The sequence below is a fragment of the Elaeis guineensis genome, chromosome 8 (genome assembly GCF_000442705.2).
Source record: "Elaeis guineensis isolate ETL-2024a chromosome 8, EG11, whole genome shotgun sequence".
NCBI lineage: Eukaryota > Viridiplantae > Streptophyta > Magnoliopsida > Arecales > Arecaceae > Elaeis > Elaeis guineensis.
Genome location: NC_026000.2, coordinates 76,596,359 through 76,621,187, shown reverse-complemented (window position 1 = coordinate 76,621,187; position 24,829 = coordinate 76,596,359).

The following is a 24,829-nucleotide window of genomic DNA, read 5'->3' as shown; positions in this document are numbered from 1 at the left end:
GATTATGATCAACTCTTTGATCCTATCCTTGATCCTCTTTTTCTCTCCTTCTTTTGCTTTTCTTTCCTAGATTATGAAGCAACTGAAAGAATAATGCCCTACAAGCCAATCACATATAGGATGCGATCGAGTATTTATTATAATTTATCTTCCAAACTCATATAATTGACATTAATATTATTAATAAAATAGATATTTTTGATTCATTATATACTGTATCTTATTAATTTTAAGATTATAATAAACTCTATAGGTCAGGACAATGATTTTAGGGTCATAATGAGATCACGCCAGTGAGTCCTAAATCTTTGATAGCCCTAACTTAAAATATTCTTAGTCATTGGTATATTGAGTCGGTGATCAATGATATTGGTAGGACTGACATGTCCTATGTATGCTTAAAAATAAGGGTGGTTGATCTCACAACCACTTGTGCAAAGATACTAATATAAGGATATGGGTGCTTATTAGAGAATGAGTTTACGAAATTGACCTATGAGAGAATATTAGATAGAGTCTTATTTACACGTCAACCGATAATTCTCTAGTGGGAGTTGTATAAGTGATCCTTTGACCTGAGGTCATCATGGTACCTTGTGTACATGGATCCATATTTTGGTTCACTACCTAACTTGATTCTTTGATCCTTGTGTGAAGTATTCTAGATATGGTGAAGTATGTATAGAGATTATGAGTGATCAATAAGGGATCAGTCACTCCTAATAAGGGAAGCAAACATCCTATGTGATCTCATAGGTCGGTGATTTGAAAGTCTTTGGCCAAAGTAGAATGATAATTAGAAAAAAAAATTTAATATATCATCAACTGAATCATCATCTTCAGATTGAAATACATAAAGATAAGTGATTAGGTTTGACATATTTCTATGCCCACAGCTCATCTGGGATATTGTTTGACTGAAGGATTGAATTATATGAAAACTTACCACTGAAGGATATTTTGATAATTTTTCATCAAAATTTTAACTCTTTTGAGTAGTCATAATATATTACTAGATATCAATCTTGACTTATGGCCTTGATAAAATTGAAATAATTTAATTTTGAAATCAATTTGGAAGAGTCCGAGTTGATTAGGACTCTTCGGGTGACCTAATCTCATCAGATTAGGATTACATCGAAAGTTCGGATCCACTACTGGCTAGATTTGAAACCCAATGGATCACATACTTTAGAATTTAGTCTTGATCTTATTTAATTAGAGTTTAATATAAATTTTATGGGTTAATTTGATATGCTAGCATATTGTATTAACCCAAGTTCTCAAATTGGTTTAGATCAAAGTGTTTGAGCTAATCTAGACCAATTGGCTTTGACCTAATGGGATTGGGTTAATTTAAATTGGATCCTTGTCCAACTTGAACCAGTGTCAAGTGAAGGAGTCCTCTACATTCAGTAAAAGACATAGGAAAAAATAAATGCCGTCCACCTTAAATTGGCATGTGAAGTGGAGTCCTTCTTAATGAAGGCTCTTAACTAATATGCATTACCTTAAATTCCTGATAAGTTCTCTTAAGATTTAATGCCAAAATTTATTTAATTTTTTATGGCATATAGAAGACAAAGAGTCCTTCTACTCTGAGTAATTAGATTTCTAAAAATTCACTCAATAAATTTATTTGATGCATGGGAAGTTGGAGCACCAAAGGTTGGCACCCCTTCATCCCATGTGACGTCCCCTGGTCCTCTATTTATAGGGGATGCCCCAGATGACTTCTGGCTAAGATTTTTAGGTGAACCATAGATAAGGATGTGAAAATCATAAAAAAGAATTATGAAAAAATTTTGAGAAAAAAAAGAGAGAATTTTGAGTGGCAAAAGTTACTACAAGGGTGGTGACATTTTTAGCAAGTATTGCTGGAGTGCCTTAGGATTTGATTTTTTCATGTGTTCGAGCTAAAAATTAAAATAAAAGTACCTTATAAGCCAATCATAAGTGTATTGTAATAGAACTATTCTTTATAATTTTTAACTCATGAAATAATATTTATTATTTGAGGTATTGATTCATCATATTAACTGCATCTTATTATGTCTAAGATTATGATGAACCTCAAAGATTAGGATAATAATTTTAGAAGATATGAATGGATCATGCTAGTGAGATCTAAAATCCTAAAATTTTAATCTTAAATATTTCTGATCGTAGGAGCATTGAGTCAAGGATCAATATTTGGATAAACTGGCACATCCTATGTATGCTCGATAGAGAGAGTGACAGATCTCACTAGCTACTTGTGTGGGATACTAATACAAGAATATGTATACTCATTTGAAAAATGAGTCCACTAAATTGACTCGATGAAAAAGAATATCTTATGGAAGCCTTACTTGCATGTCAAAGATGATTCTCTAAGTGGGAGTTGTGCAAGTGATCCTTAGACTTGAGACCACCATAGAATCTTGTGCACATGAACTCATATTTTGGTTTATACCCAGGCATGATATTAAGATATGTACGGGGTGTTTTGGATATGGTAGAGTGTATATGGAGGTTGTGAGTAGGTCAACATAGAATCGATCACTCCTAGTAAGAGGAGATCGCATCCTGCGTATTCTCAACCCTAGATGACTTGAAAAAAGTCTTTTGGCCAAAAGCAGAAAGAAGATTAGAAAAAAATTTTAATACTTCTTTATTGGAGTCATCATTGGTTAATTGAGAATCAATATGAATATGTGTTTGAGTTTGATATGATTTCACACTCATGAACATATTCAGGATGCAAGGATGATCGAAGGATTGAATTGTATAGTAACATGCCACTGAAGAGTATATTTAGTATTTTCATCAAAATTCTACATCTTCTGGGTAGTCATGTTACATTGCTAGATGTCAAGATCGAATTAAAGAGTTTAATTTGATCGCTAATTAGAAAGGAGTATAATTGTTGAACTCGGGTTAGCTCGATTGGACCTAAATCGATTAGATTGAAATCTAATCAAATTTGATCAACTTGCATCCGAATATACTGCCAACTAGATGTGGAATCCAATGGATCACACACATATAAAAATTTTCCAAGGACCCTTTTGAAAAAGATTGATTGAAATTTTAGATTCAATCAGGGCTCCGTAAGCATGCTAGCACATGTGGAACCCTTACTCCTTTGGAGGTCAATTTGATCTCATCCCTTGCTAATTAGCTAGCCTAATTTAGTGAATATTTGGGTTAGGTCATGCCACCTAGAAGCAACCCAAATTGGGATGCCACATCCTATTTTAACACCAATTATGAAGAGTCTAAGTTGTGAAGGACTCTTGGCACAAAACAGGTTCTATAAGTGTTGGAGTGGGCAGAAGAAAAGAGTCCTTCTGGCATGAGATTAAGATGTGTGTGGTAGCTCATATCACCCTCCATCTGCTGAAGCATATCTCAAAGCATGAGATGTATTTTTTCTAGAATTTGTGGGGTGGAGAAAAATTGGAAAAAGGAAGAAAGTCTCGCACATGCACACAGAAGTGCCGCATCTCTCTGAGATTTGGAGAGCCTTTCTCTATACCAAATGCTTTCAAAATGGAATTATTTTTGATGATAATGTTTCACATTTGACAAATTATTTTTGATAATTTTTTTAGAATTTTTTCAGACTTATCTAGATGCCAAACGAACTCCATAAGTTCCTCCTCATGCCTGCATGTGTGGTGATCAGACTTTGTATGAAAGGATGTGAGAACACATCTATTTGTAAGAATTTTTATCCACTAATTATATGTTATAGAATTAAGATTAAATCCTCTATCCACATAGATTTTTGAAGATTTTTTTAATTTGAGAAGAGATGCAAAAATATCCCTTCTCTGGTTGCATGCGCAGAGCAGGGTGCTGATCGACGTATCATTGATAAGAGTCCTTCTGTTTGAAGGAACTCTTATCTCTGATAACTAGATCAGATAGGCCTCTTGGATGAGGTGCATCCCTCTCTTTTGGCATCCTTTAGTGGTTATAAATTGGTCGGGACACTGGGTGTCCGAGGTAATTCAGAAAGAGTTTTCAATTTTGTCTCTGTTGCTCTCTTTTCTTTCTTACAACCTATCTTAGTTTTAAGATAAGGCTTTGGGATTTACAACAAAACCATATCTAGTCCTAACAAGGATTGTGAGGGTCCTAAAGAATGAGGATCAAAAGTATAGAGGAGGTTTTAAGAGGATGGAGTCAGTTTCTTAGAAAAACCTAATCGGTATGAGGCTAGTCGAGTTCTAATAGCTAGAACTCTTGAAGCAAGGTGAAGAAGGAGCACTGTCCTTGGTTCAATTTCTGTGTGGATCACCATTGGAGGGTGGACACTTGAATATCTTATGAAAATTAGGATTAGCACTATATATATTCTTTTTATCTTAATTTATATTTATTATATTTTGATTATTATAGTCAAGAATTTCTGGGTATTGAGGTTTCCAGTGCATCGGGTATTTTGAATAAAAATTTTAAATACCTAATCCTTCCGCTGCACCACTGAAACCCAACAGTAGTATCAAAGCCTACCTTGATCTATATAATCAAAGGTTAGAATATTATCTTGATTGTGATCAAATATGAATTTTTGGTTTGGTTCAAGTCGGGTCAAAGGTTGAATCCGATTGAACATCCAAACCCTCGTATGTCTTAGAGATATATTTTTAAATATAAAATCTTTTTTAGTATCTTTGTACTCTAATTGGGTTCATCACCAAGCCATCTAGTTATTAGAGCAAGTAGGGTTCAGAGATCCTCTCTTCCTATTCAATAAGGTACTCTTATGGCACGTAGGGGTGCCATTGTGATGTCCTAAAAAGAAGAATCGTGAAAAGAATATTTTGTATTTATGCATGTTATTAAAACTTCATATGCTTGAGATGCTTAGTTATAATCATATTGAATGATTATGATTTCATATCTTAGAGATATGAATAGATTTCATGATTAATTGTTATAATTATTAAGATATAACCATAATAGTGCATCATTATGATTGAATTAGGATATACTTGAGACCATTAAAGCCCTCATAAAATTTATATTAAGTCATAGTGTTATGAATCAGTAGCTGACCTATTTCTTGAATTGATTAATCAATTGGTGTCTAAGGAGTGTTTCAAGTATGATGGTTATTTAATTAGTTTCGTTATTGGCCTGGCCAATTTTACTGGTGTCTAAGAAAAGCAACAAGGGGACCCCACCAATCTTAACACTTTTCTGACCAATTGGATTAGTTCGAATCTTGAATGAAGGTAGCTCAGTATTTAGAACACTACATATGCCTTCCTTTATGCCTAGATAATATCCTATCAAAAATCATAGTAGGTTTGTTGTGATATCCACAAGACTTGCTATGGAGATTGATGTGGATTTATCTTGGTGCATATTATATGCTTTACAGCATATTTGGATATTTTGCTTTATTGTGATACCCACAAGGGCAGTATTTTTCAAATATGATTGTATAGAAATGAAGGGTCTGACTTAACTAAAAATACTATAGTTTGTTGTGATATCCATAAGGCTATGAGTATTTTTAGAGGTGGGTTATGTTGAGAGTTGCATAAGAAGCAATTGGATAAGTTTTTCTACCTTTGAACTCATTGAGGTTTGTTGTGATATCCACAAGGCTTCATTGAGGGCTCAGGATCTCAATCCTATTAAGAAATCAGATTAGGATTTCTTGTTTACCATAGGAGCGGGCTATGGTATCCGATAAAATAGTGGGAGATATAACTAGTTTAACAGTCCTCATCTAGTTATGCATATCAAACATGAGTGGTCTACTTATACTATTATTCTTTATTTATGCAGATTTAAGTCTGCATTATGGCTTCTTTATTTTCACTGCATAACACCATAAATAAAAATATGTTGATCGATCCAAGTCTATGGATTAGTTAAGGAACTTGCAAATAAGGTTTGTATCAGAGAAGAACTCCGATGTTCTAGATATTCCTAATCTTGGGATGGTCAGTAATAATGAGAAGGCAAAAGATGTCCATATAGATATTAGCTGTTTATTTTGTGACAAGTTTGGACATTGGGAGTATAATTGCAAGAATAATCTTGCAAGTTTGAAGTAGGGTGCAAATATAGCATCAAAAGGTATGTATATGATACAAATCTATTTTTTATTGAGTGGCTCAAACTCTGATACTTGGGTATTAGATACCACCTGTGGATCACATATTTGTAATTCATTACAGTGATAACTACAGAATATCGAAGGTCTGAAAAGAGGTGACCTCGAGCTCTATGATGCAAGTGGAGAGTCCACTAGTGCAGAGGCTGTGAAAACCTGTATGCTTGATTTACCTTCAGATAAAATTTTAAAATTAAAATACTGTTATTACATGCCAAAGGTCATTAGAAACATTATTTCTACACCTTTGTTGTAAAAACAAGGTTTTGAAATAAGGCTAATGAAAAATGGATGCTTCATTTTTTTTTCTAATGAATATTATGGCAGTAGTTATATTAATAACAATCTTTTAATTCGTATACTCAATGAAAATATTTTTCATATTGAAAGAAATATGAAAAGAAAGAGAGAAGATGTGAATGTCACATATCTTTGGTATTGTCACCTTGGTCATATTAGTGAGTTAAGAATTAATAAGTTATACAAAGAAGAATTCTTTGACCCATATGATTATGAATTATTAGAAACTTATAAATCTTGTCTCATGGGTAAGATGACCAAGACTCCATTTTTTGGATATGGAGAGAGGGTGAATGAGTTGTTAGCCCTAGTACATACAAATATATGTGGACCAATGACAACTTAGGTTAGAAGAGGATACTCCTATTTTATCACCTTTACGAAGATTTATTAATGTTCGGATATGTGTATCTTATGAAACATAAATTCAAAGCCTTTGATAAGTTCAAAGAGTATCAATGTATGATCGAGAAACAATTGAAAAAGGTATCGAGATTCTTCAATCTGATCGAGGAGGAGAATACTTATCCAGTAAATTTTTTGATCATCTTAAATGTAAAGATATTCTTTCTGAATGGATCCCTCTTTATACACCCTAGTTAAATGGTGTAGCAGAAAAGAGGAATCGCACTTTGATGGATATGTGCAGTCCATAATGTGCTTCACTGATCTTCTAATATCTTTCTAGAGATAATACCCTAGAGACTGCCACATACATATTAAATAGGGTGCCTTCAAAGTCTGTTTCAAGCACACCATATAAGATATGGAAGGGAAGGAAGCCTAATTTTAAACATATTAAGACTTGGGGCTATCCTGCTTATGTCAGAAATATTTTTGGACATAAGCTTAGTGCTAGATCAGATAAGTGTAGGTTTGTAGGGTATCCTAAGAAAATTAATGGATACTACTTCTACCACCTACTGAATAAAAGGTGTTTGTTAGTAGGCATGTCACTTTTTAAAAAAATAAACTCATCCAAGAAGGAGGTAGTGGGAGGGATATTGAACTTACTGAAGTTCATGATCTACAAATCGATCCAGAAATATCAGTGGTTGAACCACAAGAAGATCCTCAATCAGAAGTACCTAAAGATGAGGTACATCCATAATATACACCTCCTCTTCGAAGGTCAGATAGAGTGCATCATGCACCTCTGAGATTTGATGACAATTTGATCAACATCATTCAGGATGATGATCCACTGATCTATTCGAAAGCTGTCATGAGTAGAGACTTAGATAGATGGCTGAAAGTCATGAAATCTGAGATGGACTCAATGTATATCAACCAAGTACGGATCTTGGTTGATGCACCTAAGGGTGTGATCCCAATAGGATGCAAGAGGATCTTCAAGAAGAAGATTGGAGTAGATGGTCAAGTAAAAACCTACAAAGCTAGGTTGGTGGTGAAGGATTTCAGTCAAAGCTAAAGAATTGACTATGATGAAACCTTCTCACCAGTAGCTATGCTCAAGTCCATCTAAATTTTACTTGCTATAACAGCATAATACGATTATGAGATCTAACAGATGGATGTCAAGACTACATTCCTTAATGGTAATCTAGAGGAAGAAGTCTATATGACTCAGCCAGAGGGATTTCTCTCAAGTGGAGGGCAAATTAAGTATGCAAGCTAAAGAGATTTATCTGTGGATTAAAGCAGGCTTCGAGGAGTTGAAACATCCAATTTGATATGACAGTCAAAGAATTTGGCTTTATCAAAAATAAGGATGAACCATATGTGTATAAGAAGATAAGTGGGAGTGTTGTTCTCTTCTTGATTTTGTATGTCGATGACATACTGCTCATTGAAAATGATATCTCAATAATGCAATCGGTCAAGTCTTCGCTATCGAATAAGTTTTCTATGAAAAATTTGAGTGAAGCATCCTATATACTGGGTATAACGATCTATAGAGATAGATCTAAGAGGATATTAGGCTTATCCCAGTCACGGTACATAGATCTCATATTAAAATGGTTTAATATAGAGGCTAGTAAGAGAGATTACTTGTTTGCAAGTCATGGTATACGTCTCTCCAAAAAAATATATCCTAAGACATTAGAGGAGAGAAAGAGGATGAATGAAATCCCTTATGCTTTGGCTATGGGATCAATTATGTATGCCATGCTATGTACTAGGCCTGATATAGCTTATGCTTTAGACATAGCTATCAGATTTCAAGCTGATCCAAAGGAGAATCATTAGAAAGTGAATGATAGCAAGTCGATCTCAGGATATGTGTTTACCCTAAATGATGGGACAGTGATTTGGAAGAGCTCCAAGCAGCAGATAGTATCTGGCTCAATTACTGAGACAGAGTACATTACTACTAGTGAAACCATTAAGGAAGTTGTCTGGATGAAGAAATTCATCATAGATTTAGGAGTCATTCCTAAGAATGAAGGACCAGTGTCACTCTATCATGATGACACTAGAGCCATTATTCAAGCAAAGGAACCTAGGTCTTTTATAGATCAAGCACATCTTCAGATGCTTCCATCTCGTTAGAGATAAGATGTTGTCCTTGAATGAGTAGACAAAAAGAACAATATAACAGACCCATTCACTAAGGCCATACCAAAGTAGCTATATAATCGCCATCTTGATTGTATGAGATATAATGGCAATTAGCTTTAGTGTAAGTGAAAAATTGAAAGAAGAGTGCCCTATAAGTCAATCGCAAGTGTGTTGTGATGGAAATTTTTTTTATAATTTTTCAATTCATAAAATGATATTTATTATTTGAGGTATTGATTCATCATATAAGCTGCATCTTATTATGTCTAAGATTATGATAAATCTCAAAGATTAGGACAATAATTTTAAGAGACATGAATGGGTCATGCTAGTGAGACCTAAATCTTAAAATCTTAATCTTAAATATTTCTGATCATAAGAGTATTGAGTCAGAGATCAATATTTTGGATAGACTGGTGTATCCTATGTATGCTCGATAGAGAGGATGGCAGATCTCACTAGCCACTTGTGTAGGACACTAATACAAGGATGTGGGTGCTCATTTAGAAAATGAGTCCACTAAATTGACTCGATGAAAGAGAATATCTTATGGAAGCCTTACTTGCATGTCAAAGATGGTTCTCTAAGTAGAAGTTGTGCAAGTGATCTTTAGACCTGAGACCACCATAGAATCTTATGCACATGAATATATATTTTGGTTCATACCCAGGCATGATATTAAGATATGTATGGGGTGTTCTGAATATGGTGGAGTGTATATGGAGGCTGTGAGTAGGTCAACATGGAATCGATCACTCCTAATAAGAGGAGATCGCATCCTGTGTATTCTCAATCCTAGATGACTTGAAAAAAATCTTTTGGCCAAAAGCAGAAAGAAAATTAGAAAGAATTTTTAATACTTCTTCATTGGAGTCATCATTGGTTAATGGAGAATCGATAAGAATATATGTTTGAGTTTGATATGATTCCATACTCATAAACATATTCAAGATGCAGGGATGATCGAAGGATTGAATTATATGGTAACTTGCCACTGAAAGGTATATTTGATATTTTCATCCAAATTCTATATCTTTTTGATAGTCATGGTATATTGTTAGACGTCAATCTTGACTTGTAAATTTTTTATCGAATTAAAGAGTTTAATTCTATCGTCAATTAGAAAAAATTATAATTGTTGAACTCAGGTTAGCTCGATTGGATCTAAATCGATTAGATTGAAATCTAATCAAATTTGATCAACTTGCATTCGAAGCTACTGTCAACTAGATCTAGAATCCAATAGGTCACACACATATAGAAATTGGCCAAGGACCCTTTTGAAAAAGATTGATTGAAATTTTGGATTCAATTAGGGCTCCGACAAGCATGCTAGCACGTGTGGAACCCTTGCTCCTTTGGAGGTCAATTTGGTCTCATCCCTTGCTAATTATCTAGCCCAATTTAGTGGATATTTGGGCTAAGTCATGCCACCTAGAAGTATCCCAAATTGAGGTACCACATCCCATTTTAATGTGAATTATGAAGAGTCCAAATTGTGAAGGACTCTTGGCGCAAAATAGATTCTGCATACAAGTGTTGGCATGGGAAGATGAAAAGAGTCCTTTTGGCATGGGATTAAGATATGTGTAGTAGCCCATATCACCCTCCATCCTCTAGAGCATATTTTGAAGCATGAGATGTATTTTTTCTAAAATTTTTGAGGTAGAGAAAAATTAGAAAAAGGAAGGAAGTCTCTTACATGCGCGTAGAAGCATCGCATCTCTCTGAGATTTGGAGAGTCCTTCTCCTCATCAAATACTTTCAAAATAGAACTATTTTTAGCAATAACATTCCACATTTGACAATATATTTTTGATAATTTTTTTGAAATTTTTTTAGACTTATCTGGATGCCAAACAGATGCCATAAGATCCTCCTCATGCCTGCACATGTGGTGATCAGACTTCACGTGAAAGGATGTGAGAACACATCCATTTGTGGTAATTTTTATCTATTCATTATATGTTATGGAATCATGATTGAATCTTCTATCCATGTGAATTTTTGAGGATTTTTTTGATTTGAGAAGGGATGCAAAAACATCCCTTCTCTGGTCGCACATGCAGAGTAGGGTGCTGATCGATGTATCATTGATAAGAGTCCTTCTGTTTAAAGAAACTCTTATCTCTGATAATCAGATCAGATAGGCCTCTTGGATGAGGTGCATCCCTCTCTTTTGGCATCTCTGTAGTGGCTATAAATTGGCTGGGGCACTGGGTGTCCGAGGCAATTCAGAAAGAGTTTCCAATTTTATCTCCATTGCTCTCTTTTCTTTCTTACAACCTATCTTAGTTTTAGGATAAGGCTTTGGGATTTAAGACAAAGCCATATCTGATCCTAATAAGGGTTGTGAGGATTTTAAAGAAGAAGGATCAGAAGTTTAGAGAAGGTTTTGAGAGGGTGGAGTCAATTTCTTGTAGAAACCTGACCGGTGTGAGGCTAGTCGAGTTCTAGTGGCTAGAACTCTTGAAGCAAGGTGAAGAAGGAGCGCTATCCTTGGTTCAATTTTCGTGTGGATCACCATTGGAGAGCGGACACTTGGATGCCTTGTAAAAATTAGAATTAGTGCTATAGGTATTCTTCTTATCCTAATTTATATTTATTATACTTTGATTATTATAGTCAAAGATTTTTGGGCATTGGAGTTTTCGGTGCATCGAGTGTTTTGAATAAAAATTTTAAACACCTAACCCTTCCACTGCACCACCAAAACCCAACAAAAAATAAATTCTAGGTTGTATAACATCTGAAGAGTATCTTCTTGGTGTCATTCTGGTGGTGAGAGTGAAAGCAACTGGGTTTTGGTGCGATCGTGACGTAAGTTTGAAGCTGATAGTGTTCTTGAGAAGACAAGGCTGCAGCAACGCACCGGTTGGGAAGGACCTTGGTCAACTTTCGTGTGGATCACCATTAAAAAACTTTTACTTTGGAGTCTCATGGAGAACATCAATGTGCCACTTTTTCATATTGGTCTAAGTATAAAATTCTATCTCCTTGCTGCTTGATTTTGCTTTGATAGAAATCGGCAAGGTGATTCTAGGATTTGAATTTTGGCTCGATAGTTTTATTTGATAAAGCTAATGATTTATATTTTTTTAAAATTTTTAAAAATTATTTTTCATTGTATGGTTGAAATCTAATAGTGGTATCAGAGCCATCCTTATCTGATTCGATCAAATAAGTACAAAGTTGTTACATAAAATCGTTCTTGTGCATATCTTGCCAAAAATTTTGCATTGTTTTTAGCATCAATCTTTAAACTCAAAAATTATTTTTGACTTTATACATGCCATGATGTTAATTTTAGTTATTAAATTATAAATTTATGATAATTTTAAAATTTATATTATCATGGTTGTATGATGCTTAAAGTGATGCATTGTTAAGGGTGTAATGCATACCTAATATGATTAGGGTTTGCTATATTTTTTGATATGCTTGTCATATGTTTTGATCACAATTGCACCCTTATATGATTTTGGCATAATTATTTGATTGCTATTTTGAATAGTTGAAGCATGTCAAATTGCATAATTTGTAGTGTACATTTTATGCGCTTACAATTAGGATATGCCGAGACCAGTTTAAAGTCTCTCATAAAAATTATATTAAGTTATAATATTAGGATTCACTTTTAAATCAAAAGTTGAATTCTTAAGATCAATTGGTATCGAGAAAAGTATGAAAGATAGTTTTCTAATTAGATCTGTATGCTGGTCTGGCCAACTCTGTTGGTGTCTAGAAGAGCTATGGGATCCTCCCACCTACTTACCAGGCCAATTTAGTCTTGTTGATTTTTAGACTTAGATTGATTAATGATGTAGATATTACAGGGGCCTTCCTTCAAACTTGGTCGATAGAGTATGTAAGATCTTAGTGAGCTTGTTGTGCTATCCACAAGGCTTATTATAAAAATTGACATAATATTGATCAAGTGCATATTGATGCTTATGGCATATTTGAATGGTGTTGCTTTGTTGTGCTATCCACAAGGACAGCATTATTTAAGTATGACCATATGGGATTGAAGGGTCAACTTAACTAGAACACTATAGTTTGTTGTGCTATCCACAAGACTATATGTGATTTTGAGGCTAGAATGAATGATGTTGAGAATTATAAAAGTACAATTAATAAAGAATTACCTACTCTTAAACTCATGAATGCTTGGTGTGCTATCCATAAGGTGTTTATGAGGAATAAGAATCTCAACCCCACTAAAAGTCATTAGTCTATTTTTCGATTTTCATATTTGAGGGGTATGAAGTTCAATAAAATAGTGAAAGACACAATTAGATAAAAGTCTTAGTCTAGTTGTGAATGTCTTCATGAGTTGTCTGCTTATATTGTGTTCTTATCATTGTAGATTAACTACACTCATGGCATTCTCACTATCACTTAGAGGTATCCTAGATGCAAACAAGTTGACTGGACCTAACTATGTCAACTGGTTAAAGAACTTGAGAATTATTCTCACTCAGAAAAAAGTCTCTTGCATTCTGGATACACCTGCTCCAGATTTTTTTGGGGAAGATGCTTCTGAGGAAGAAAGGACTACATAAAAGATGTGAAAAGATGATAGTGTGGCTATCAAATGTATCATGCTTGCCTCCACGAGTAATAAGCTCTAGAGGCAGCATGAAGACATGGATGTTTCCTCTATTCTCCTTAATCTTAAGGAGTTATATGGGGAGCAAAGTTGAACTACTCGATATGAGATATCGAAGCAGTTATTCTGTGCCCGTATAACTGAAGGCTCTTCCATACAAATGCATGTCTTAAAGATGATTGATTTGATCACTCATCTGGGATAGTTGGATTTTGCCATGGATGGTGAACTGAGTCAGGATTTGATCCTACAGTCTCTCCCTAACTCCTTTTCTTAGTTTGTTATTAATTATCATATGAACAAACTGAACACTAGTTGTCTAAACTGCTGAATATGTTGAAAATAGCAGAGAGCCATTTCAAGGATGAAAAGGCTCAGGTTCTTCATGTTAATAAGATTAGCAAGAAGAAGGCAAAGAAGGGTTCTAAGAAAAAGCTGAATCCTAAGGCTAGCATCTCCAAGAAGAAGGCGAAGAAGGTCTTTGCCAAAGATACTTGTTATCACTGTGGCAAAGAGAGTCACTGAAAGAGGAATTGCAAGGAGTACCTTGCAACTATGAAACAGGCAAATATTGCTAAAGATTTGTATATATGATACGAACTAATTTATCATTAAGTACTTCAATGTCAGATTCTTGGGTATTAGATACTATCTGTGGTTCATACCTTTGCAAATCGTTGCAGGATCTACAGAAAGTAAGAAATCTAAATAAAGGTGACTTCAAGCTGTTCGGTGCAAGTGGAGAGTCCATTCACGCCGAAGCCATAGGAGCCAGAGTTTTTGAAGTTACCTTCGGACAAAATTTTAGAACTGAAGACCTATTATCATATTCTAAATATTGTCCAAAATATTATTTCTATACCATTGTTATTGGAACAAAGTTTTGAAATAATTGCAAAGAACAATGGTTGTTCTATATACTTTTCTGAAGTACTTTTATTGATAATGGTCTTATGTTTCTTTCACTTAATGATAATGTGATTCATATTGAAAATATAAAGAAAAAAGAAAAGAGGATGTGAATGTCATATACCTCTGGCACAGCCTACTTGGCCATATAAATGAGTCAAGGATTAACAAGTTATATAAAGATAATTTCTTTGATCCTTATGATTATGAATCATATGAAACTTGTAAATCTTGCCTTATGAAAAAAATGATTAAGACTCCATTTACTAAACATGGAGATCGGGCGAGTGATATTTTGGACCTTGTACATACTGATATGTGTGGTCCAATATCGACTCAAGCCAGAGATGGATACTCTTACTTCATTACATTCACTGATGATAGGTCAAAGTTTGGATATGTGTATTTAATGAAATACAAATCTGAAGCTTTTGATAAATTTAAAGAGTATCAAATAATGGTCGAGAAACATACTAGTAAAAATATTAAAACTCCTCGATGGGATCGAGGAGGAGAATACTTGTCTAGTAAGTTTCTCGATTATTTGAAATAAAATAGAATACTCTCTCAATGGACACCTCCTTATACTTTACAATTAAATGAAATGACAAAGAGGAGGAATTGCACCTTATTAGATATGGTGCGATCTATGATGTGTTTCATGGATCTTTTGATATTCTTTTGGGGATACGTCCTCGAGGCTGTAGCATATATTTTAAATAAAGTACCTTCAAAATCTGTTTCTAACACTCTATATGAAATATGAAAAGAGAAAAGTGTTGGAAAATATGTCCCAAAAAGCCAATCATCAAGCTGTTGACGGTTGAGCAACCAAGTATTGTAATTGATTTGTTAATAAATAAAATATATTTGGCATTATCATCATAAGCTTTCATCTTCTAATGAACTCCGTTGTTATGATGAAGTCCTTAGGACTATTTAGATTTGATAAAGAGAGGATTTATCGATTAGTCCTTAAAATAGTTCACGATCAAATGATAGGCTGTTAATAAGGACGACATCTTCTATCGAGCATAGGTCGCTGTAGGCCATATAGGTTAGTTGTCCTCTTAACCAAAGAGTGTGGAGACACTGGTATGGCATACAGGTGAGATGTGCTGGTACATCATCATTGAACGTGACCAACTCCAGAGTATTCTGCTATCGAGAATGTCTCTGATGGGATATAGGTATAAGTGTCCCTTAGACTTGAGATCGCCTCAGTGACTTGCAAGCAACTCACTGTGCTTTGGTACTGGACTAACTGAATTTTTAATTCAGGGATGGAAGGCTTCTGGGTACAGTCAAGTACTTGGAAGTCAATGTGTGATCGAGATGGGATTGACCACTCCAAGAGTTGGAGAAGAATGAGTCGCTGTATTTCAATTTAGCAAAACCTTGGCCAGGATAATCCATCAGATAGATTTGATATTTTGAAATACAATGTGGACAACCTGATCAGAGTTGATAGTTGAACTCTGGGGTGTCCTATGATCATTTTGGTCAAGGGGATGAATTATATGAAAACTATATCCGCATGGGTTCTAAGGATATTGTTCTACACATTCGACCTATCCGATCGTCGGGTACCATTGCTAGATGGTCACTTTGATTGGTACAAAAATTTATTCCTGTGCTACCAACTTAAGTTCGGACCTATGAGGTCACACACATTAGAGTTCATGATCCGATCGGATGGTTGATCAACGATTAAGAATCGTTCTAGGATTAAATGATCAATACGATTGACATTTAACCCAGTGCAAGTGTTGCAGAAGGATCGATTAGCAATTCAATTGCTAGTTGGCTTAATTTGATTAAGCCAATGGGCTGAGATTAAGTCTAATTAAATATAATTTAATTATATTTGGTTTGGGCTTGATTGGATAAGTCCAATTGATTTATTGGATAAGCCAAGTGCAAGAAAAAACTAGTCCTAGTTCAACTAGGACTTGGGTCAATCTAATTTCTAATTTGATTAAAAAATTAAATCAGATTTAAATCTAATTTAATCTGATTAAATTAGATTTTTAATTGGGTTAAGACCTATTTTAATTAGGTTGATTTAATTTTGGTTTGATTTAGTTTGAGAAACCAAATTAAAACAAGTCATAAGATAGAATCCTAGTAAGACTAGGATTCCACCTTGCACCACATAAGCTTTCCCCATGCCCTCTCTCTCATTCAACGCCAATCTCCTCTTATTTTGTGCAATAAAAGCCCTCTCCCAGGTCTCTCCCATGTTCACAAAAGGTCTCCTCTCTACTTTCTTACATGGAAGATGGTTTGGATCAAATCAAAGAGGAATAAGTTTGGATTTCGAATTCTATGAGATAGAGTTTTAGAAATCCAAAACTCTTTCAATTTTGCATCGAATTTATCCAAATTTTTTTTAAAATTTTTATAAACTTTAGGGTACATATTTTGCACCCTTTTCTGATGATACATGCACGAAAATAAGGAGGAGGTGCTCAAGAGTTGGGCGCCCCTTAACTTTCCATATTTGGATAAGCCATGACTAGGTATTTGATCGAGACAAGGACTCTATCATATCTCTCTATATAAAATGAGTTTCTTCATGAAATTTTTGATAAAGATAGAGATTTTAGAGACCTTTGGGCCATCTAAAAATTAGAGAGAAATACCTTTCGATCGTGGAGATATAAAAGATACAAGTTAGGATATCTAGAGAGAGAAATGAGAAGAAGAAGAGGGTCTTCTTCTAGGGTTGTTTGTTTTCATATCTTTCCTCCCTCCATCTTGAGTTTTCTGAGAGTGTCTCAGATCTAAAACTCCTCCTTCTACTTTCCATCTTTGAAAGAGTCCAAATCAAGAAGAAGGAGGCACCTGATCAACCATCAAAGAAGGATCAGCACAGTACTAGCATACTGTGCTGATTTTCTGAAGTAGGACTTCTGATCGAGATTCATGGGCTCGTGTGGACGACTCCTAGAGGTCGAATGTGTGTGCGGCTTGCAACATCATCCTCAAGCCCAGATCAGTGAGGTTAGAACATCTAACTTGCAAGGTAATAGATCTGATCTATTGTTTAATACATACATTAGATGTAGTGTAGAAACATGTTGATATGATCAACATGTAGTTCATGCTATATTTATTTATTTTAATTTTTGATTTAATACTATATAATAATCATATAATAGAATCTTAGATCTAGGGATTCTCTAATTTTAGAAAATAATATTGATTTATTTTAGTCTTCCGCTGTATGATCTTGAAAAAGTTTCAAGATCTAACCTGAAACCCTAGATCTGGTTCCTACAATTGGTATCAGAGCCTAGGTTCTTTATTACATGATTATTTATACATGCTTAGATTATTTTTTAGATTAGATTTAATTTATAATCTGATTATTAAATTTAAAATTAAAATTTTAGATCAATCACGAACTGCAAGGTTGTCCTGCTGTAAGGTTTACCCCTTACAGTGCAAAGGTTGTCCTAGTTTGTATAGATCTAACTTTAATCATAAATTTGTTAGATATGATCTAGATTAAATTTATGATTTATTAGATTTAAAAGATATTTAAATCTAAAATAAAATTTTTTTGTTAATAATTTTTGTGCAAAGAAGTTTTTTTAAAAGTTGAAATTGTTTCAATTACATGAACCTGTTTAGATTAGATCTAAAGTAGTTTCATGTTTATTTCACTTGTATCTTGATTATGAATCAAACATGCAATATGGTTGGTAGAATCATATTGTAAAATTATTTTATAAATATGAAAATTATTTTTTGAAAAGCCGAACCCAACTCTCAGCCCAAAACTTAATTAAGAATTAAGAAGTTGTTTGATTAGGTTCTAGGATTGTGAATTGAAGAACTTAAGACCCAAACCATAACACATTGGGTTAATGGGATAGTGGGAATTAGGTCCATTAATTGGGTTAGACCTATGGTTAGATTGAAGATGGACTTAATTAGAGAATTGACTAAATCTAATCAATTGTTGTCTTAGATTAGGTCAAGGATTCTCTAGATCAATTACAATAGTTGTAGTTGGTCAAGTCCATGTCTTTAACGAGAACCAAATGGACTTGAGTCTTGGCTAAGCGATCTAGCACGAACTGTTAGGTTGATCTAATCGAAACTAATTAAACCAGTTGGTGTCTAAGGTAAACCAGACCGATGGTTTTTAATTGGGAGCCCGCTTACCTGGTCATTTCTGATGGTGCCTAAGGCAAGCTTTGGCAGACCCTCCCACTGATCGAACTTACCTGGCCTCTTGGTGAAATTATATTTTGATCGGATCACTTGACTATTCGAGCTGACCCATGTCAACTAGGTAAATCAGTGTGACTAATTTAGGTGCTCCTAGACCAGCCCTTTTAATGGTCTCCCTTAAGCTGACTTGGTGAAGCCAGTGGGAGGATCATGATAAGCTGGTTTATCTGACCTCATCCTTTATATTATTTAAATCCTCTAAAATTATTAAATCCTTAAAATGATAAAGTTATGGAGATAACTGAGTCATAGCCTCCCATTAAGGTGTTTGATAATGAGTCCATTAACTCAATAATCATTGCAGACCCAAAGGCCTGGTGCTTGTTTACTAATGGAATTATCACTCATCATATGATGACTTGGAAGTATCTCTCTAATGGTGGTTAGGTGAGCCAACCAAAGTTGGGCATAATCATTCGTTGGTTAGATACACCAAGTATGATCATGTTAATGGTTGGACCTAACCGGATCCTTACAGTGGAGGCCAAAGCCTACTGATTAGGTTTCTGGGGCAAAATTAAAATTACTAGAAATTGTTTAGAGAAACAATTGGTTATGAACCTACCCTTAGATGTACATGGGTTGGCCAACCAAAGTTGGGCTTGTGTGCAGTCTAAGTGGATTCTAGTACCCACTAAGGAATTAGGAAAATTCTTTGAATTGGAGGTAGAGGCTACCAATTCGAATAAAATAGTGGGAGAAACTTTTTGATTAAAGTCTAAATCTTTAGGTTTAATGAATCAATTACTAATTAGGTTATGGTTCTCCTTTGTGCAAATATGGCCACTTCCCTATCGCTCCGATCATTGTTGGACAATGATAAGTTGGTGGGACCCAACTTCGGTAGCTGGTACCGAAAGTTGAAGATAGTCCTGGAGCATGAACGGATCCTATATGTGATAATGGATCCTGCACCTAAGGAGCCAGCTGTCAATGCATGTGGAACAGTCAGAGATGCTTATCAGAAGTGGCTCAGTGATCGGACCACGGTGTGCTGTACCATGCTGGCTGTCATGAGCGACGAGTTCAGTCGCAGATTCAAGACGGCTCAGCCAAAGGACATGCTTCAAGTGTTGGAGGATGCCTTTAGCATACTCGATGACGTGGAGAGGTACAAGACTAGTTGTGCCATCTTCAACACCAAAATATGGGATGGTGCCTCTATCACTAATCATGTATTGTACATGATCGAGCTGATGGAATGATTGAGCAAGCTCGGCTTTCCCTTGCATGAGCAGCTTGGGATGAAGCGAAAATTTAGTGCAGGGGCAAAATGGTAATTTTAAAACTTTTTCAAAATTACTATTTTACAGTGGAATTATTAATTAATCTCATTAATTAATACTAATTAACCCTACACTAGGATCTAAATATGATACAACAGCATGCATTTAAATTTGAAATTCAAATTTGAATCAGTAAACATTTTACAATGCTGTGTTCAGAACACATGACCTTTTGCGGGTAGTCGATCACCACAATCTGATCATCATCGGGGGGCTCTGATCATCACATCACAGCCACATAAATGTCTGGCCTTTGCGGATCATCCACACGAAGCTCCCGTCTGATCAGCTCCTCACGAATGCTAGTTCATGATTTCATCCTTTTGATGGTAGATGTTGATCGAACTCCTTCGATCGATGTGTGCCGACTTCTCAAATAGTCTGGATCATCTGCACAGTTGCTTGAGAGGCTGATGGATCTCTCCCTAAAATTTGGTGGACTCACGACACTCGTGGCACAACAATCTCACTTCCCGAACCCTAGGTAGAAACCCTAGGGTACACACCAAAAACCCTGCGCCCAATTTTCTCTCTTTTCTTTCTTTTTCTCTCGGAAGGTTTTGGACCTTCACCTTACGCAAAAGCCTTCCTCACGCCCCAAAGTTTCTCTCCTAAAATTTCTATGCACGTCCCACCTTTCTCCTCTTTTTAAAACAACATCGAACGTGTCTTATCCGCGTGAGAGGATAAAGACAAGAGGTTACACATTTGAATTCAAATCAAATTTGAATTCAAACGAAAACCAACTTATCCCTATCCTTTTGGGCATGAGAAGAGAAGGGGTGTGGCTCTTTGTGTGTAGAAAATGTTTCACGAGAAACCTTTTCTCGTGTAAGTAATGTGGCGCACAAAATGGATAAGGATGAAAGGGCAAGTGATAAGTTATCCATTCAAATTCAAACATGCTTTGAATTTGAATGGCTAACTAATTATTTTATCCATCCATATGGTGCAAAAATGAGGGTGTGGGGAAGGGTTTTGCGTGAGAAAAATTTCATGAGAAGTTTCTTCTCGTGAATTCAAATGGGTGCAAGGAAGTTGGGTATCGCAGGGAATTTAAAACAAGGTGGTTTGATTCAAATTGAGCCAACCTAGTTTAAAATAGGTTAAGCACAATTAGACCAGATTAAACCTAATATAATTAGGCTTAATTAGGCTCAATAAAATCTTAATCAAATCAAGAATTAACTAAATCTAACCTCTGATCAAATCAGGGACTAAACCACCTTAGCGATTAGGTCAACATTTAACCTAATCGGGTCAATCCAAACTGAATCCAATTCAATTTGGACTTGATCCAAAAATAATTACTCAATCAAATTGAGCTAATTAGTGATTAAATCACTAATTAAACCTCTCATAAATATTGAGTCCAAATCCGATGGGCAATCAGGCATCAGAGACCATCGATATGAAACCCTGATCAAAGAGTTTAAATTTCAAATTCAAAATTTGAAATTCAAAATTTTGACCCCGGTATCCAAAATGTGTGGAACTCATGATTAGAGAATCCTAATTCTCAATCATAGAGTCTCAAATAGATAAGACTCATAATCAGCCATCAGATCAAAAAGGAACCTCTAATGTGTGTGACCCCGCAGGTTCAAACCTAAACCGGTAGCACAGGAACCAATTCCTGTACTAATCGAAGTGACAATCTAGCAATGGTACCCGACGATCGGATAGGTCGAATAATCACAATCACAACATTCAGAACCTACGTGAATATGGTTACCGTATAATTCATCCCTTTTGACCCCTGTGTTTAGGACGACTCAGGATTAAACTGTCAACCCTGATGATATCATCCGAATCGTGCTCAACTCAATTAGTCCTGTGACTCCTCACTAGGACTACCTTGGCCAAGATTTTGCTAAATTGAAACACGACTGTACACAGCTCCTAAACTGGAGTGATCAATCCCATCTTGACACACGCACCGACAAGTCAAGTACTTGACTACACCCAGCAACCTTCCGTCACTGAATTAGAAATTCAGGTAGTCCAGTACCTAAGTGCAGTGAGTTGCTTGCAAGTCACCGTGGTGGTCTCAGGTCGGAGGGACATTTATATCCATATCCCATCGGAGCAAATCTTGACAGCAGAAATAGCTCCGGAGTTGGTCACGTTCAGTGCAGATGTACCATTACATCTCACCTGTATGCCATACCAGTGTCTCCACACTCTTTGGTTATGAGGACAACCAACCCATATGGCACACAACGACCTATGCTCGATAAACATTATCGTCCTTGATAACAACGTATCATTTGGTCGCGAACATGTTTAAGGACTAAGCGACAAATCTTCCTTTGTCGAGTCTAAATAGTCCTAAGGACTTCACCACAACACAGGAGTTCATTAGAAGATGAAACATTTGTGATGAAGAAATACCAAAATAATTTTTATTTATTTATAATTCATGTACAAATATAAAAAGGAGCACAACCGTCAACAGGCTGACGATTGGCTTTGGGACACTATTCCCAACAATCTCCCACTTGGCCTAAAGCCTATCGGTGCAGTATCTAATACCCATCTTCGACTTGTAGTCGTTGAACTCCTTCACCGCAATGGCTTTAGTGAATGGGTCGGCCAGGTTCTCCTTCCCGTCGATCTTCTGAAGGTCAACATCACCTCGATCCATGATCTCCCGGATGAGATGGTAGCGGCGCAGAATATGCTTCGTCCGCTGGTGTGCCTTTGGTTCCTTCGCCTGAGTAATGGCTCCAGAGCTGTCGCAGTAGAGCAGAACTGGACCAACAAGGGAGGGTGCTATTCCAAGCTCGGTGATGAATTTCCTCAGCCACACCGCTTCTTTGGCAGCATCTGATGCAGCAATATACTCCGCCTCGCATACTGAATCAGCCACAGTGTGCTGCTTGGAACTCTTCCAGCAGACAGCCCCACCATTAAGGGTAAAAATAAATCCTGACACACTCTTGCTATCATCGCGATCAGACTGGAAACTAGAGTCTGTAAACCCTATAAGTCTCAAGTCCGATTCACCATATATAAGCCACTGGTCCTTAGTATTTCTTAAATACTTCAGGATGGTTTTAACAACCTTCCAGTGATTCTCTCCTGGATCAGATTGGTATCTACTCACTACCCCTAGTGAGTATGCCACATCTGGTCGTGTACATGTCATGGCGTACATGATAGATCCCACTGCCGAAGCATATGAAATCCTACCCATACGCTCTCTCTCTTGAGGTGTTGTCGGACAATCCCTCTTCGAGAGAGAAATTCCATGGCCTATCGGTAGATAGCCTTTCTTGGAATTTTCTATACTGAACCTTTTCAGCATAGTATCAATGTACGTGAACTGGGATAAGCCAAGCAACTTTTTGGATCTATCCCTATAGATCCTCATCCCTAGGATGTAGGAAGCTTCTCCCAGATCCTTCATGGAGAACTGTGACGATAGCCAAATCTTTATTCCCTGTAATGCAGGGACATCATTCCCGATTAAGAGAATGTCATCCACATACAATACAAGAAATACTACTACTGGACCATTAGCCCACTTATAAATGCAGGGCTCTTCTCTGTTCTTAACGAAGCCATACATTTTGATCGTCCTATCAAAACGTATGTTCCAACTCTGAGATGCCTGCTTAAGTCCATAAATGGACCTCTATAGCTTGCACACCTTAGACTCATCTGTGGATGTGAACCCTTCAGGTTGTATCATATACACCTCTTCGTCCAGCTCTCCATTTAGGAAAGCTGTCTTCACATCCATCTGCCAGATTTTATAGTCCAGATGGGCAGCTATCGCAAGCATAATCCGAATGGATTTGAGCATTGCCACAGGAGAAAATGTCTCGTCATAGTCTATACCATAATGTTGACGATATCCCTTGGCAACCAGATGGGCTTTATAGGTCTCCACCTTTCCGTCTGTGCCCCTCTTCCTTTTGAAGACCCACTTACACCCTATGGGTTTTACTCCTTCGGGTGGGTCAACCAATGTCCACACATCGTTGACCTTCATGGACTCCATTTTGGATTTCATGGCCTCTAGCCATTTCTCAGAGTCAGGTCTCTGCATTGCATCCATGTAGGTGATCGGATCCTCATCGTTTTCATCAAGTTCGACAGGATCACCATCCCGGACCAAGAAACCATAGTATCTGTCCGATTGATGTGGTACTCTACCAGACCGCCTTAAGGGTGCATAATCAATGGGCTCCAGATCTGATCTAATCAAATCCGGTTCAGGTTCAGTAACATGTGTCAATTTTTTCACCTGTCGAACTTCGTCAAGTTCGACTTTAGAGGCAACAGTTCCTTCACTAAGGAACTTCTTTTCTAAAAAGATTGCCTTAAGGCTGACAAACACCTTATGCTCATCAGCAAGGTAGAAATAATACTCTTTGGTCTCTTTTGGGTACCCTATAAAATTACACTTATCAGACCTAGGTCCAAGCTTGTCTGTAATTAAACGTTTAACATAAGCCGGACACCCCCAAACCCTAAGGTGCGAGAGTACTGGCTTACGTCCTATCCATATCTCATATGACGTTTTGGCTACAGACTTACTTGGAACTCTATTTAGAAGGTAACAAGCCGATTCGAGCGCATATCCCCAGAGGGAGATTGGCAGACCAGCAAACCCCATCATGGATCGAACCATGTCTAACAGGGTCCGATTCCTCTTTTCAGACACACCATTATGCTGTGGTGTTCCAAGAGGAGTCCACTGAGAGAGAATCCCATTCTCCCCTAGATACGTCAGAAACTCATTGGAAAGGTATTCACCTCCTCGATCAGATCGAAGAGTTTTAATACACTTCCCAGTTTATTTTTCTACCTCATTTCGGAATA